The 16,279-nt window shown below is 46.2% G+C and overlaps 1 non-coding gene across 1 annotated transcript; it reads left to right on the plus strand.

Annotated features, from left to right (window-relative positions):
* The first annotated feature begins 14,890 nt into the window (after positions 1 to 14,890).
* On the plus strand, positions 14,891 to 14,962 carry TRNAV-AAC (transfer RNA valine (anticodon AAC)). Its single transcript has one exon. It is a non-coding gene; the product is annotated as a tRNA-Val (tRNA).
* Positions 14,963 to 16,279: the final 1,317 nt, after the last annotated feature.

Genomic DNA, 16,279 nt, shown 5'->3' on the forward strand with positions numbered 1-16,279 from the left:
CTCTAGCTCAAAAGACAACCCTCCCAGAGCCCTAGAAAGCCACCATCAATTCTCCATTATACCCTATGGGGATCAGTCTCCATGGGGAATAATAGAGTACCCAGCAGACAATTCCCTGCAATCCCCTCCCCCCCCCACTTTCTGATGACTCTGAAGCAGGGGGAGAGCCTCCAAACTGGGGGATCTCCTGCCCCCACCTGGGGCTTGGTAACCCTAGACAGGCTAGATTACTCTTTGGCTAGCCTGCATTGGGCCATAAAGGCATGGGGATGTGTGCCTTGATTTGATCAGAGAAAAGATGCAAAACCTTGAAAAGCCAAGTTCTCGGCTTGGGATTGCTACTTGATGCAATGGTCACCTTAGGAGATCAAGAGGCTGCAGTGGCTTGGAGTGCTTTCGCCCAGTTCTGGCCAGAGCATCAGCTGCGTCCTTTCCTGGGCCAGTCAGATCTAGCCACAGTGATCCATGTGTTAGTCACATCCAGGGGTTATTTTGTAGAAAAACAGGTGGCGGAGCTCATCCAGCGATTGTTATGCAGCTGCACATACTATTCAGTGGACATGGAGGCGGAACTCTCAGAAGGAGGAGGAGGAACTCTCAGAAAGGTTCAGGAGCTGTGCTCCTGTGAGTTCCCACTGAATCTAAGGCCTGGTTACATCTAGTCCAGATAACTGCAATGCACTCTGCTTGGGGCTAACCTTAAAACAATGTTTAGAAGCTGCAGCTAGTACAGATCGACTCTCGAGCCCAATTCAAAGTGTTGTTTCTGTCCTTTAATGACATACATGGCTTCAAACTGGAGCGTCTGAGGGACTGTATTCTCCCATGTGTTCCAACCAGAGAATTAGATTCACAGGAAGAAGCCCTCTTCGTTAGGAAGACCAGATTTTGCAAGTGAAGAAAGGACACTATTCAAAAAGATTTTTGTTTTCTTGGATGCCCAGACAAGAAAGGATTTTTTGCTGGAAAATGAAAAGCATGAATGAAAAAAAAAACAGGGAAGGGGAGAAAGACTAAGCAACCAGAAAACACCAGATATCTCCCTTGTTCAATGAAAGGAAAAGGAAAGGAAAGGTCCCCTGTGCAAGCACCAGTCATTTTTGACTCTGGAGTGACATTGTTTTCACAACGTTTTCACAGAAGACTTTTTACGGGCTGGTTTTCCATTGCCTTCCCCAGTCATCTATGCTTTCCCCCCAGCAAGCTGGGGACTCATTTTACTGACCTCGGAAGGCTGAGTCAACCTCGAGCCGGCTACCTGAAAACCCAGTTTCCACCGGGGATCGAACTCAGGTCATGAGCAGAGTTTAGGACTGTAGTACTGCAGCTTTAACACTCTGCTCCACAAGGCAACTTGTTCAATGAAAACAATGTACTGAATTACACAAACACATGAAAAATACACAAAACCCTAGTAATACATATGGCAAAAAAGTCAAAATGTTGTAACACACACACACACACACACACTGTTGCCAATAAATACAATGGTCAAAAAGACATAAACCAAACCACCAAGTTCCTTGGAAGCCTGGCATCGTTGTGGAACTTGGTGCTTTAGTATAAGCAGATGGTTTGGTCGCCCTCATGGATGACCTCTTACTGTCAAGTCCCCAGACTTCCAGTTAACCACACACTCCTTGATGAAACAAGGTTTATTGGAATACAGGAGATGCAAGGCAAGATGTTCCTTGCGAAAACTGACCATGGCATCCCTTAATATACCTTAGGTTGACCATTACAATTCAAAGCTAAAGGCGTCAAGCAGTTCATCTATTGCAGGGGTGGCCAACAGTAGCTCTCCAGATGTTTTTGCCTACAACTCCCATCAGCCCCAGCCATGCTGGCTGGGGCTGATGGGAGTTGTAGGCAAAAAAAATCTGGAGAGCTACCGTTGACCACCCCTGATCTATTGAATACCAAATCCATTTCAAGGTGCTGGTATTGACCTTTAAAGCCCTATATGGTCAAGGACCTGTCTATCTATGGGAGTGCCATTCCCCAGAGAGCACTGCATTTGGAAACACAAAATCTGTTATCTGTCCCCAGACCAAGGGAGGCCAGACTAAGCTCTACAAGGGCCAAGGCCTTCTCGGTGGCAACGCCAATGATGTGAAATGCCCTCCCAGAGGCCATAAAGGGCCCTGCGGGATCTCTCCCAATTCTGCAGCACCTGCAAAACTGAATTATTTCAACTGGCCTATAATATCTAAAGGGGAGAGGGCTGCCACTCTAATGCTGCTGAGGACCATTATATGGGGACCATCGTACGGACCAGACATTATAACATCCTTACTAATTGGGCTGCCGATTGAAGAAAGCTGGAATCCTGCCTGTATCAAAACGCTGAAGTAGCACCATCAATGTAATTTTGATTGCTGAGTTTTATTGTTTTAATTCTGTAACTTAAAATGGTTGTTTTAACGATCGCTAGGTGGCTTGAATTCGCTTGCAGAGAGGGCAGGGTAGAAATCTGAAGTCAATAGACTTAAAAATAAAAAAATAATGTCGCAGAGTCCACCCTCCAGGGCAATTGATCTTGGTCATTTGAAGATCAACTGTGATAGCTAGGGATCTCCTGGTGCCCCCTGGAGGCTGGCAACCCTTTTTATTTTTAAATGGTTTTAAGGCTACTGATACAATTGCCAAAGGCAGGAAATGACAAGGTCAGCTTTGCATACCAGTTATTCAGTAGTTAAATATCAAATATTTTATAGGTCGATTTAATCCACTTGCAGTTCAATCGCAAATATGTTTCCTAGGAAATAATTTCTCCGACATCAGCAAGACCGTTAATCTGTTGAAGACCAAATCCTTCATGTTGCGCAGTAACTTATGCTGCTCAAAGACAGATCATGCTTCCAAGTAGGGTTTTTTTAAAAACTTTGTTATACTCCATTTCTCTTCCCATTGGAGATCCAAAATGGCTACGTCATTCTCCTCTCTTCCATTTGATCTTCACAGCAACCTTGTGAGGTGGGTTAAGATGAAAGTATGTCACTGGCCAAGGTCACCAAGCAGGCAGAGTGGGGACTCAAACGCAGGTCTCTTAGACTCTAGCCCAACAGTCTAACTAGTACCCCCCTCTGGCTCACCGGTATAATATCAATATTTTGTTGTATACCGGGTTTGTTACAAAGTGCTGGTTATCACCTTTAAAGCCCTATATGGTCGAGGACCTGCCTACCTGAAGGACCGTCTCTTTCAATATGAACCCCAGAGAGCACTGAGGTCAGTGGGGATGAACCAACTGACTATCCCCGGGCCGAAGGAGGCAAAATTAAAGAACACTCGCACACGAGCCTTCACCATTGCAGCTCCACACCTATGCAACCAGCTCCCAGAAGAAGTGCAGGCCCTGCGGAGCCTTGAACAGTTCCGCAGGGCCTGCAAGACCTTCCTCTTTAGGATGGCCTTTACCTAACCGAACGACTGTTGGATTCGCCTCAAGTGTCTCTGCCATAATATTTACATCTAACAGAATAGCACCAGAAATGTTAATTTTAAAATTGGAATGTTTTTAGGTGAATGTGTTTTTAAAATTCGTTGTATAATTTATTGTATGGATTAAGATGTTGTTAGCCGCCCTGTGTAGGGTTGCCAAGTCCAATTCCAGAAATATCTGGGGACTTTGGGGGTGGAGGCAGGAGACTTTGGGGGTGGAGCCAGGAGACACTGGGGTGGAGCTAGGAGCAAGGCTGTGACAAGCACAATTGAACTCCTTCCCTCCACCCTCCCCTTCTCTGATTCCACCCTAGAGGCGGAGCGGGCGACGCCGCCGCGCTGCTGCCGCCTCTTCCCCACCCCACCGCAGCCACTCCTCCGAGATGGGCCCAGCCTGAGCCCATCTCAGAGGAGCAGCCACAGAGCAGCCGAGGCAAAACCAGAGAAGCGGAGGGGAGGGTGGAGGAAGGCCAGGAGCACGGCGAGCCACGAGTCCGGGTCCTAGAAGGACCCGGACTCGCGGCCCGCCACGCTCCTGGCCCGCCCCCACCCCCCTGACTCCACCTCAGAGGTGGAGCGGGCGATGCCACCGTGCCACCACCGCCCCCTCCCCATCCCAGCTGCTCCTCCGAGATGGGCCCAGCCTGAGCCCATCTCGGAGGAGCAGCCACGATGAAGTGGAGAAGAGGCAGCAGCCGTGCAGTGGCGTCGCCCACTCTGAGATGGGGCGGCTCGCCACGCTCCTTGGCGCTGTTTCCCCCCCTTCCCCGCTTCCATTTTTTTGGGGAGCGGGGGAAGAGGCTGGAAATCCTGGGGTCCTCCGCCAGGGCAGGAGGGTTGGGAAGCCTAGCCCTGAGCCTGCTTCGGCGGGGAGGGCAGGATATAAATAATAATAATAATAATAATAATAATAATAATAATAATAATAATAATAATAATAATAATAATAATGTTATCAGGCTCAATAACACGAGTTATTCCACATGTTGTTACACCTTATAATATATTGATATCATGTTACAGAAATAAGACATACCTTTTCAGACTAGATATTTCAGAAGAGAGTGTGGCCGATCTGAAATCAGTAATGCTGTGATTTTTTTCTACAGTTATTCAATGTGAATGTAAGAGTTCCCCCTCAACCAAAATTTCGAATAAAGCCACAAATAGGTTTCTCAAGTAGTTTTCATACATTGTGTGGTTGTCATCTATGAGAAATTTGAAGTTAATGCAGAGGTTCCTCCACAGTTGAAGTGTCAGAGGGATTTCAATTAAACTAGTAACATTCTGAGGGGTGTGGGATAAACTATTACTCATGTCTACCGACCACCCTACTTCTGGCCCTGCTAGTGGACCTCCTGAGGGTACCTGGGCTTTGGCCCCTGTGTGACACAGAAGGTTGGACTGGATGGGTCTTTGGCCTGATACAACATGGCTTCTCTTATATTCTTATATGGAACAGAGGTCCCTCAGGTATGGATGGAACACTCTGTCTGGGGCAGTGATGCACTGTATTCTTGGTGCTTGGGGGGACAACAGTGGAAGGGCTTCTGGAGTTCTGGTCCTGCTGGTGGACCTCCAGATGGCCCCTGACTTTTGGACACTGTGTGACACAGGATGTTGGATTGGGTGGGCCATTGGCCTGATCCAACATGGCTTCTCTTACGTTCTTTTGTTTTTATGATAAGAGCAAGAATTCTGGGGGTAGTTTGAATGACTGAAATGCGGTATTAATTATTAATTTATGCAATTGTTTCCCACTTTGAACGTTTACAACTAACATCACTTTTCTTCAAATAGTTTACACCAGAGCAGAAACTTGGAAGATTGCAATTTATTTTTGGTTCCTATTTTGTGCCATCGGAGATACACCAGAGTCACATGACCTGCAGTTAATAATCCTAAACATACTTCCTCCATTGAGACTGACAGCATTAACTGACTCACAAGTGTGTTTAGGAATGAGAATGGAGAATTATGAATATATAATTTCTTATAATCTTTCTCTTTCGTGACATATCACATTTCCCTCCCTGCAACTCATTTTTGTGTGGTAAATCTAAAGCCGTTTTTATTCCTCCTTCAGCTGAAATCCTTACATTTAAATCTTCGGTCCCTACTTATCAACTTTCTAAGCATGGATTTTTTTTTTTTTTTAGTGCTTCAACTTTAGTGTCAATTGACATATGCTTTTAACACATTTTTTACTTGATAAAAGCATTAATGTGCTACCATAAGTCTCAAGTTGTATGTGCGATACACTTAAACTCCAGGGGAAACCTATACATTACTAGACACTCTACGTGCTCCCTTTTTACATTCATATTATTTACATAATTGAAAAGGCTGAAACCAGTCAGAATATGTGGTTGACCCTTGAATGCGGTAATTAATACCGCATTCAAGGGTCAACCCATATTCTGTCACTCAGAATATGTGGTTGACGCATTAATGTTCTGAACAGGGGATCATGTTCTAGTGGCAGAGCAGATCCTTTGAGTAGAGAAAATTCTAGGTTTATTTCCAGGCATCTTCAGATAAAAGACCTGAAATCTCCAGCTGAAGGAAGATCCTTCTCTCTCAGAAACTTTGGACAATAATTGCCAAACTAAGAGAGAGAGCCAAATATCCATCTGTAGCTTTGTTGTGTATGTGGACTCAAGTGAGAACTGAAGTGGGTGTTCCTTCCTGGCCCATTGGAGCCCTACGAACGGAGCTTGGGGACTTAGGAACAATGGGCAGGAGGATCCAAATCCCTGCTGCCCTGCTCCAGTCATGTGCCCCCTGCTGGTTTGAATGGTCCAATAGCATGCTTGCGCAGGAACCCTGATGTGTATATTTAGTTGGCCCTGTTGGCCCTTTCCCCAGTCCTAATAAAGAGCTGATGATCATACCATCTTGCCTCTTCCATGCATCGAACCCACTATATGATAACCTTGGTGGAGCCACAGTCCATACCTCTGCAGAGTGTCAACCAATGGTGTTGTATAGCTCATAAATATCACAAAATGGATCTGGTGGCAGCTAGAAAACCAAAGCCCATGAACAGCCTCCAACATAACCTCCTGGAATGTGCCCTCAAGGCAGGATCAGAGCTAGTGTAAAGGGCCACTAAACCTACGAGGCAATCCAGAAGAAGACCACCATTGAAGCTATCAAAAGTTACTGAGAGGTCCAGAAGATCCAAGATGGATATACCTGTCCATACCACCTGGAGCAACCACAGTGGTCAATTGCAAAACAGGCCCAAAGCTAAATTCAGCCAGATCTAGATAATAAATACCCATGAATCTTTGCATGTGGCAAAGCTCTGAATGAAGCTCCTATAATATAGTGGGTTCAATGCAAAGAGGAGACGTGGTTGCAGTGATCATAGCTCTCTTTATTAGTTACAGAAGACTGGAGAACTGGGCCAACGGGGCCAACTATATACAGTTCAAGGTTCCCGCACTAGGGCCCCATTGGATCGTTCAAACCAGCTAGGGGACCTCTGATTGGGCCAGGGTGGCAGGGATTTGGCTCCTACTACCCATTATTCCTGAGTCCCCAACCTCAGTCCTACAGGCTCCAATGAGCCAGGCAGGAACACTAGTAACGCATAACATTAGTCTACATATGCAACATATGCAGACTTGCGTTCCCTCTTGCACTATTAATTTCTATAATGAGGATCCTGTGAATTTAGGAGGAGGTGTCTATGATTCTATGATTCTTTTTCTCAGTGAACTTATCACATGCATGGGGAATACCTGTGTGGACACTTACATACCTTGATGTACATGACGTTTCCATGACTGGCTTTGCATTCTATGTATTATGTGGAAGTTGTGCAAGCTTGACTCCTGTCCCTACACTATGCAGCATGGAAAGTCTAAACAGTGGTGCAGTACTTAAACCAGACAGTTGTCATGAGCAGTGTTCCCTCGGCGTGAGCCATCTCACAGGTTTTTTTAGCTTCCAGCTCACACATTTTTGTCTCAGCTCAGGAAAAATGACCCTAGAGCAGACTACCGTATTTTTCGGACCATAAGACGCACTTCCCCCCCCCCAAAAAAAGGGGGGGGAGTGTGTGCATCTTATGGTCTGAATACTAAAAGATGAGGGGGGAGGGGCCCGCAGCCCCCAAGAGACAAGCGGCAAGATCGCTCCCTCCGCCCCCATCGCCAACCCAGCACTTCGCAGGGAGCAATCTCGCCGCTTGTATCCCAGCCAAACATGCTTCCCCCGCACCTGCGTGCCTGGCTGGGAGACAAGCGGCGAGATCACTCCCTCCGCCCCCATCGCCAACCCAGCACTTCGCAGGGAGCAATCTCGCCGCTTGTATCCCAGCCAAACATGCTTCCCCCGCACCTGCGTGCCTGGCTGGGAGACAAGCGGCGAGATCACTCCCTCCGCCCCCATCGCAAACCCAGCACTTCGCAGGGAGCGATCTCGCCGCTTGTCTCCCAGCCAGGCAAGCAGGCGCAGGGGAAGCACGCCTGGCTGGGAGACAAGCGGCGAGATCGCTCCTTCTGCCCCCATCGCCAACCCAGCACTTCGCAGGGAGCAATCTCGCCGCTTGTCTCCCAGCCAGGCACGCAGGTGCGGAGGAAGCATGCCTGGCTGGGAGACAAGCGGCGAGATCGCTCCCTCCACCCCCATCGCAAACCCAGCACTTCGCAGGGAGCGATCTCGCCGCTTGTCTCCCAGCCAGGCACCTGTGTCTTATGGTCCGGTGCGTCCTATGGACCGAAAAATATGGTAGTTTATGCAGTCACTCACAACTTTAATGGCAGTAGCTCACAAAGTAGAATTTTCGCTCACAAGACTCCACAGCTTAGAGGGAACCTTGGTCATGAGGGCTTTTTTGGTAGCAGGAACTCCTTTGCATATTGGGCCACACACCTCTGATGTAGCCAATCCTCCAAGAGCTTACAGTGGACCCTGCAATAAGAGTCCTGTAAGCTGTTGAAGGATTGGCTACATCAAGGGTGTGCGGCCTAATATGCAAAGGATGTGCTACAAAACAATGCCCTAGTTGTCACAGTTATATCAAGACAGCAGGAATGCAACACACAGCAACGGGGGGGGGGGGATGGAGAGAACATGGTGGGACATCTGCATGACACACGCTGGGATCCCTGCTTTGTGAAAACAACAGGTATTTATTCGGCCCTGAGTGAACACCCTCTAACATAACCTTGAGCTACCTTGTTGCTGAAGTCAAGACTCTTCAGTCCCTGTGTGTTATTAAAAATTGAGTCTCGGCAGCAAAACACATTTCAGCTTCGCATGATTCCTCCCAGTTCTTTCGCATTATCACTTCTGTTGGTGCCTTCTTCGGGTTATATATTGGGGGGAGTTCAGTAGAAATACCGTGGCTACCGTAATTTGTTTGTCTCGGCGCTGGATTTGATTACGTACAGACATGAATTTATTTCCCTTTATGTCTCCAAATATTATGACAGACGGAGTCAGGAAGATGAGGCTTTCACTTTACAGTTTTCTAAAGGATGCTTGAAAAACTTTTAAGTGTCTGGTATTGTAATACTGTTGCAATATGTTCCATCTGTGCCAGCCTGAAACGCCTTTTTAGGGGGCTCCGCGTCTCTCAAATATAAATCTGGGGTGTGTGCATTCATTTCGAAAATCATAAGAAGTACGAAACAAAAAAAAAAGGCTTTGTCATCATTCATTTTATAGTGAAAACAGATGGAAACCAAACATGTCTACATTTGGGACATTAGAGAGAGTTTAAGGCTGAGGTGTCCCCCCACAAGCCGCCCTGAACCTGCCTCGGCGGGGAGGGCGGGATATAAATAAAAGTTTATTATTATTATTTTCAAACCTCTTGGCATTTTTGGAATTCTAGGGTGGTTGGTGTGGCCACAAAATGGTTGTTCCAAGGCTGCAGCCACACATGCACAGAGGAAGCACTTAGGTTAAGAGGGGTGATCTCAACCTTCCATCCTTCTGAGGTTGGTAAAATGAGTACCAGGCTTGCTGAGGGTAAAGTGTAGGTGACTGAGGAAGGCAATGGCAAAGCACTCCATAAAAAGTCTGCCAAGAAAATGTCCTGATGTGACGTTACCTCATGGGTCGGTAACAACTTGGTGCTTGCACAGGGGACTAACTTCATGATAGATAGACAGATAGATAGATAGATAGATAGATAGATAGATAGATAGATAGATAGATAGATAGATAGATAGATAGATAGATAGATAGATAGATAGATAGAAGCTTAGCTGTATTGGGGATGACTCACCTATCCTCCCTTTGGCTGAGCTACCCCTCACTACAGCCCCAGGAAAGACAAGATTGGGCCACTGGGAAAGCTGCTAGGCAGTGGCTGTTGCTAGGCAACCAAGCTTGGTTCTGTCAGTAAAAGGTGAGGAGAGGAGGCCCAAATATATATATGGAAAATATATATGGGCTAAAAGGACTGAGACAAATTTCATGCTTGCGAGATTTCAAATTTCATGATTTGAAATCAAACTAGATTTCAAATTTCATGATTGCTAGAGTGATTGCTAGAGTGATCTTAGGATTCTTATCACTGAAGAGCCAGGGTTTCCAAATTATGAGGGGGGGGGGGGATGGTTAGTTGAATAAAGTAATACCTCATAATCTTTTTAAAAAATCTGCATTCTAGCGGAGCGTGAAAGGATGTATCAATCTTGTTAAGGCCACAAAGAGGAGGCCCTTTTCAGGCCCATTTTGACCTTGGAGAAAGAAGTCATTGGGGTCAGTCCTGACTAGGGTTGCCAGCTTCAGGTTGGTAGAAAATTCCTGGAGATTTTGTGGTGGCGTCTAAGGAAGCCAGAGTTTTGCGAGGAGAGAAGCCTCAGCTGAATATAATGCTACAGTCTACCCTCCAAAGCAGTTATTTTCTCCAGGATGGGGAGAGAGATCTGTTGTCTAGAGTCAGTTGTGATACCAGAAGATCGTCAGGCTCCACTTGGAGGTTGGCTTCCCTAGGACTGGCAGCAGCCTCTGAGTGACTTGATAGCACCTGATTGGCATGATTTAACTAGGCCTGGCTGCTTGCTACTGTTCAGCAGCAGCCTCACTATGATAGCCAGTGTGGTGTGGCAGTTAGCACTTCAGAGCAGGGTCTGCCAGACCCAAGTTCTTACCATGGAAGCTGTCTGGGTGATTTTGGACCAGTCCCAGACTTTCAGCTTAACCTACCTCACAGGGTTGTTGTGCAGATCCAAAGGGGGAGAGGAGAATGATGCAAGCTCATTTGGTCCTCACTGCAGAGAAATACTGTACTTTTCCTAGGTAGAGGCAGCGAGGAGAGGAAAGCTGAAGTTAGATCACTTCCCCTACAGAAAATGGCTGCCTTGAAGTGCATACTCCATGGTATATCACAACATGGCCAGGCCAGGCCAAAAAAGACAGATCACACCATAAGCATATGCTGATGCTAAAAGCTGCAAGACCAGATACAACAGGAAAAGGCAGCAGCAACACACTGCAGATGAAAGGGATGCAGATGCTCTCAACGTCTGCATGGTCGTTGTCATGATATGACATTACAGCAAATTCACCCTGAGTGCCCAAGGTCAGGGCACTTGCCCAGCACCTCTTTCTAGAGCCTGTTGTATTTATCCTCGCAATGGGCCTTATTCCAAGTTTAAAGACGTATTTTGGAAAAGAGGAATGAAGGGTGATAAAATCAACACTGGTGGTAGCTGCTGCAGAAACAACATAATGGGATCTCCAGTGGTCAATCAAAAGGCTCCCTGGACAGGAGACCCATCTGGCCCCAACCACTTTCTAGCAATACTAGGTGGACACTAAGAAAAATGGTGGCAGGTGACAGCCATGGGCACCATGTTGGGCAGCCACGGGCACCATGGTGGGCAGCCATGGGCACCATGTTGTGGAACACTGGTTTAAGGAATTTTCAAACTGTGAGGAAGGGGGGAGAGTCAAGCAAAAGCAAGATATGTGAAACTGACATTGTAGGATTCCAATCATCACTATCACACAGAATTTATGCTAGATGAGAATTGTGCTGAAGAGTCTTTCTTTCCATGGTGCTGCTAGAAACCATGTCTCTAGGAACAGAACTAAAATTTGCATTAATGTATTCATGAATAGAACAACACTATTTTTGGAAATGAAAATTAAAGGAAAACCAGCCCTAGCACAGATATATGTCTCTCGACAGAACAGAAGATGGACACGGAAATGGAAATTGACATCGAAGAATTGGGAAGAGTCCTTAAAACACTGCCACGATTAAATACATTGTGGGGAAATACTGCACCACACTCTTGAAAAATCCGTTACAAGTCATACAGCAAGAAATTCAGTCTAAGGAAGATGATTCATCCATACTTCCCTTGTATAGTTTCCTATGCTAAACAACCCAACAGTACCACAGAACGTTGCCTGACAAGCAATTAACCCAGATAGGCTGAAACAGGAATTATAGGGATCAAAATGAAGCAATCTGTTTTCCTTCCTTCCTTTATCCATTTTCAGGACTGGTTCCAGATTGGGGGGTGGGGTGGGGGGCTGGGCAGAGAATGCTGTTGTGTTACTCCTTTGCCTACTGCTAGCCCCCATGCCTCCGTTCTCATCTGCTGACCCACATTGCTGTGCGTCAGTCCCACACTCCTTCACGAGCTCTCTCACTACCTCAGTGCTTTTGTCGAGCAGGTAAAGCACAGGAATGCACTTCCGGCTGGCTTGGCATCTGGGGTGTGGTCTAATATGCAAATGAGTTCCTGCTAGGCTTCTTTGACACAAAGCCCTGCTTGGAACGTTGGTGACACCAGGGGGTGTGGCCTAATGTGCAAATGAGTTCCTGATGGGTTTTTTCTACAAAAAGCCCTGTGTGAAACATTGGTGACATCAGGGGGTGTGGTCTAATATGCAAATGAGTTCCTGCTAGGCTTTTTCGACAAAAAGCCCTGCGTGAAACATCGGTGACACCAGGGGTGTGGCCTAATGTGCAAATGAGTTCCTGCTGGGTTTTTCTACAACAGTGGCATTGGTAAGTGTGGCCTAATATGCAAATGAGTTCCTGCACTTACAGATAACTGGGCAGTCCACATGCCCATCCCCTGATGATGTTGGGTAGTGCCTAGGAAGCCTGGTCTTAGCAGCAAGCAAGAGGGGGGAAGGGTGGGTGAGCAGCAGGGGAGTGTGGTCAGGGGCAGTGGGTCCCGCCATATGGGGTGTGCAGAGCTCTTAGTGGAGATGGGGATACTCTGCTGACAGGCCTCACTTCCCTGCTGCCAATCAGCTGACTGGTGAGAGGGGAACTTACCCCTCCAAAAGAGGGAGATTCATCAAATATGCAGCAATGTGTCTATGCCATTGCTCATGTGACCCGGAAGTGACATTATCACATCTGGGATGTCAGGGTGAGGCTCTGGCATTTGGAAAAAAAAAAAAAAAACCTCACCTCTATGGTAGAAGCTAAATTACAATAGAGATTTTGCCCAAGTACTAAAGGTTCTGGCATCCTGGACATGATGATCTCATTTCCAGGTCATGTGGGTAGTGATGTAGACACCCTGCAGCTCTGGGATGTCCCTTTGCCAGAAGGGACCTGAAAACCTTCCTTTCAGAAATCCTGGACCTCAGCAGCTGCCCCACCTCAGGTTACGCGTTTATACTCCAAAAGCACTGTCACAATCTCCCGCCTTTTTCTTTCAAAAACTTTTCAAAAGTTTCATAGTAGAAGGGGTTTTTTTTTTTAAAAAAAAATCCTGTTCGAAGACCTTTCTGCCCTATAGCTTATCCCCAAGACGGCCCTTGGCTCATCCTCAAGGTGTATTGAAGGGGCCCTCATAGAGCCATGGCCTCCAAGCCAATACAGATTGGTTGAGTGAGGTGAGCAGGCAGACCCTAAGAGGATTCTTGGGGAGGGCCTGCTATTTCAGCCCTAGAGTACTTCTGCTACTCCCAGGGGCCATCAAGCCACTGTGGGATCTGTCATTCCAGTCCCAAAAGAGTTGTCCTATTCCCAAGGGCTGTCATTTCACTCTGAGTCCTGTCACTCCAGTCCAGAACACTTCGGCTACTCCCAAGGGCCATCATTCCGCTCTGGGACCTGTCATGTTCAGTCTGTGGTGGTAAAGACCAGAATTTCAGGTACCTCTGCCTATACCTTTGACACTAAATGGGTGACACAGTGCTGCGATGGCTCGGTCCGACTTGGCGAACGGCCAAGATTTGTAAACAGAAAAGACCGAGATCTTCTGACACAGAGTAATTTTAGGATTAGCAACACCTGAGATTACATTCGGAGATGATTTTAAATTGCAGATCTATTATCAAATCCTGAGGATTTCCCCTCCCCCCCCCAATAAAATTTAAAGTCTATCCATGACATGTAGTCCTAATCAAGTGGGCATTTTTTCCCCTACTGCTTCTGTTTATTTATTTATTTTTAAATGAACTAGCAAGGCCCATGAGATCTTATTTATACATTCTAAGTGTGAACAAAAATCTAGGCAATCACCTTCTTTCCCATGCCATAACAGAACACTGTCCAGCAATTACTTGCCTTAGCACTGGTATGCCTGTAGCACGAGCTATATTGGAATCCAAAAGCGATTAGTGAAAACCACGAGGACAGTGTTTGACAAGGCCCGTTGAAGCTAGGTTTTGAAAATGCGTAATTCAGCCTTGATGTAGTCCCACCGACCAAGTCACAATAACTTTTTCAAACCCACCTCTCAGGGTTCTTTTGAGATATTTATTTACTTCATTCCTACCCTATCTTCTTTCCCAGCAGGGACTCGAAGTGGGGGAAAGGGGCCTAGTTATATCCTGGAACCAGACCTATAAAGTTGTACGCCAATCTGGGTCACTGCTGGAGAGAAATCCAGGATATCTCAAAATAAATACATAAAGAATGAATCCCCCCCAGTCATTTCTCTTTTTAAAAATTCTGTTCAGCCCCAGTAAGCAAGTAATTTATCCCACACTGCAATAATTGGGAAAGTGCAGTTGTACTCAAAGCTGACCTCTCTGATTTCTTTTAGCTCTCCAATATTATCCAGGGGTATGTTCTTTAGAGAGCTCTGTGACACAGAGTGGGAAAGCTGCAGTGCTGCAGTCTGAGCTCTCTGCTCATGACCTGAGTTTGATCCCGGTGGAAGCTGGGTTCAGGTAGCCAGCTCAAGGTTGACTCAGTCTTCCATTCTTCTGAGGTGGGTAAAATGAGTCCCCAGCTTGCTGGGGGGGGAAAGTGTAGATGACTGGGGAAGGGAATGGCAAAGCACCCCATAAAAAGTCTGCTGTGAAAACGTCGTGATGCGACGTCACCCCAGTCAGAAATGACAGGTGCTTGCACTGTGGACTATCTTTACCTTTACCTTATGTTCATGGATGTAGATTTTCCAGTTCTCTGGTACCTTTCACCTAAGGGCTGGCCCATATATGGTAGTCAGTTTAACAAAATCACAAGCTGCCCTCTGGTGCCTTTGTGTAGGTAGGGGTCATGGCTCAATGGCAGAGCATCTGCTTAACATGCAGAAGGTCCCAGGTTCAATCCCTGGCATCTTCAGTTAAAAGGTTCAGGTCGTAGGTGATGTGAAAGACCTCTGTCTGAGACCCTGGAGAGCTCCTGCCAGTCTGAGTTTCAAGTCTGTCTAAAACTCTGGCTCGGTCATAGAGCATTCTGGGTAAAACCAAAGTATAACCAAATGCTGCTAGCACACCCTCTCCCTACCCCCTCCTTTCCTGTAGAGTGTAACTTTGCTTTGAAATGGAAATATGTGAAAGTCTTATCTGTGCCTTCTCAGGCCTGGCTCATGGAAGGGCGTCAGGAGCCTACTATGATCAAGGCCATGCAAGCCTAATCACCATGAGAATGAGTTTGCAACATCTATGTGTGAATGTTCCCTGCATAGTCCTCCCCTCCGAAGGAATCCCTTTGAAGTATCCCTTATATGCAATGTATCTGCAGTATATTCTTTAGTCTTTTCAAACCTTGGCTCAGGCCACAAGTATCAGTATCAATAAAGTAGTTTCTTGGGATCAACAACGACTCGTTATTGAATCTGCCGACTTGACACTGAGTAGACAATAACTGACTTTGATGGACCAATGGTCTCATTCAGTATTAGGCAGTTTCACGTATTCATGTGTAAGTACAGTCACTCACAATGCTAGAGGAGTGGAAATGAACTTACTGTACAATGGGGAAGGATATCTTCAGATGTGAACTTTTGACCCACACTTATAATAGTATCCTGTACTGTGCATCTTCAAGGATGGTGGGAAACAAAATGGCGGATGATAGAAATGAGGGCCAAAAAGAGATCTACTGTTAATTTAATGATCCAAATGGACCACGGGAGGCACAAAACTAAAGCCAATTATATTCTGCACCAAAATTACAACATGCAATTTACCTTTTTTTGCTAGTCGCATCTGTGGTTCAACAGTAAATTAGAAAAATGCGTTCTTTTTTTATCACAGGCAGAGAATAATGGGCCACTTTAGCGCTTGGGATTTAGACACAAATGTCCCATAGTTTCCAACAGTCGAAGATATCTGAACATTTGTTGGCTGAGGAACTGAAACTGTGATAAAGCAGACAATTGTTGAAACTGTGATGAACAGAAGAAATGTATTATTCACAAGCGTAAGGGGGATTTTCTTGGGAGGCAGACCAAACACAACACAAGCACTCTCCAGTCGTTCTTTACATTTGGGGGGAAAGAAATGGAAAGTGAAGCAAGCGATGAGCAGATAAATATTTATACTTCGTGCCTATTGTTGCCAGTTCTCTGATGAAATTAAAGTGCAGCACAAATTTATCACATAGCCTTTCTTAATTAAAACATCTGCTCAGATTTCCAGACAATCCATGAATGAT

The sequence above is a fragment of the Heteronotia binoei genome, chromosome 7 (assembly GCF_032191835.1).
Source record: "Heteronotia binoei isolate CCM8104 ecotype False Entrance Well chromosome 7, APGP_CSIRO_Hbin_v1, whole genome shotgun sequence".
NCBI classification, from domain to species: domain Eukaryota; kingdom Metazoa; phylum Chordata; class Lepidosauria; order Squamata; family Gekkonidae; genus Heteronotia; species Heteronotia binoei.